The sequence below is a fragment of the Dipodomys spectabilis genome, unplaced genomic scaffold (genome assembly GCF_019054845.1).
Source record: "Dipodomys spectabilis isolate Male_0828 unplaced genomic scaffold, ASM1905484v1 ptg000001l, whole genome shotgun sequence".
Classification (NCBI taxonomy): Eukaryota; Metazoa; Chordata; class Mammalia; order Rodentia; family Heteromyidae; genus Dipodomys; species Dipodomys spectabilis.
This window is the reverse complement of record NW_024870678.1, coordinates 23,927,659-23,929,252: the sequence shown is the minus strand read 5'-3', so window position 1 is coordinate 23,929,252 and position 1,594 is coordinate 23,927,659. Positions and strand designations below refer to the sequence as shown.

The following is a 1,594-nucleotide window of genomic DNA, read 5'->3' as shown; positions in this document are numbered from 1 at the left end:
AAGCCAATTTATACAAGAGTCATCCAAGTTAAAAAGAAAAAAGAAGTCAATCTAAAAAATGATCAAATGACAGATACAGGAAAGTTCTGCAAGTGGATAAGCAAGCAATTAATGAGCATATGAAGTTAAAAACCAATGAAGTATATTTGCATCCCACAGATAGCCCACAAAGGAAAAAAAAAACCCTGATAATATGTAATGTTAGTAATACGAGTGTCCGCTTTGGCAACACTTATACTAAAATTGGAATAATACAGAGAAGATTAGCTTGGCCCCTGTGCAAGGATGACACGCAAATTCGTGAAGCGTTCCATGTTAAAAAAAAAAAAATAAGAATACGAGAGTAGCCAGGCACCAGTGGCTCACACCTGTAATCCTAGGAGGCTCAGATCCGAGGATCGTGGTTCATAGCCAGAATTTCCTGGGCAGGAAAATCTGTGATATTCTTAGCTCCAATAAACTACTAATAAAAACCTGGAAGTGGTGCTAGGGCTCAAGTGGTAGGGTGCTAGCTTTGAGCGTAAAGAGGCTCAGGGACAGCATCCAGGCCTGAATTCAAGCCTTAAGACTAGCTATATAAGCATGCTCATATATTATTAGTTGGGAGTACGAATTGCTGCAGTCTTTTTGGATGGAAATCTGTTGACTACAGTAATTCTAATTAATAATGCCAGAAAGGAGGGTTGACTGCCATCTTCATTCATTTAATCATGAACCAAGTACCTAATGCATGCTTACCTTGTGCCAGGAATACAGAAGTGAATGAGGTAGGAATTAGTCTCTGCTCTTGTAGACTTCAGAGTTTATTGGGTGGGGAGAGGCAGACAATAAGCATAATAAATAGGTACAGTGCATAGTATATAAGGAAGCCATATGTACAATGGCAAAAATAGAACACACTAAAGAAAAGCTACAAGGCCAGAGAGAGTAATGTGAGCAGCAGCTTAAAATTGGAGTCCATGTAGCTCTCCACCAAAAAATGAAATCTGAGTGAAGACTTGAAGGAAATGAGGGAACTTATATGAACATATAGCGGGCTAAGATTCCAGGCAGAGGAAGTAACTTGTATAAATAGACTATCAGCCAGTGATGCATGTCCTTGGGCTTTGCATGTGTGGGTTTCAGCCAACTTTAGATCAAGAAAATATATATTTTAAATTTTGTCTACATTGATGACATACAGACTTCTTTCTGTGTTGTTACTCTCTAAAGAACACAGTATTAACCACTGTTGACATAGTCTGATTATTTATTGTTAAAAAGAATCTAGAGATGATTTAAAGAGAGGGCACACAGAAGTTATAAGCAAATACAAGGCCATTTCACTTGAGATTTGAACAACTATGAATTTTGGTGCTCTTGAGGGTTCTTGAAGCATCCTTGCTGTGGGCTAGATGCTGGGGCTCATACCTCTAATCCTAGCAATTTAGGAGGCAGAGACCTAGAAGGATTACAATTGGAGTCCAATTTGGGCAAAAATGTAGCGAAATCCCATCTCAACCAACAAGCAACATGGTCTCTTCCTAGTCTCTTCCTCTTTTTCTAACCTTCCAGCCTGAGAGGAGTTTTGCTCTGCCATTTTCTCCGCCAAGAT

At 39.1% G+C, this 1,594-nt stretch overlaps 1 non-coding gene across 1 annotated transcript; it reads left to right on the top strand.

Annotated features, from left to right (window-relative positions):
* The first annotated feature begins 213 nt into the window (after positions 1-213).
* LOC122103441 lies at positions 214-320 on the top strand. Its single transcript, XR_006146756.1, has one exon. It is a non-coding gene; the product is annotated as a U6 spliceosomal RNA (small nuclear RNA).
* Positions 321-1,594: the final 1,274 nt, after the last annotated feature.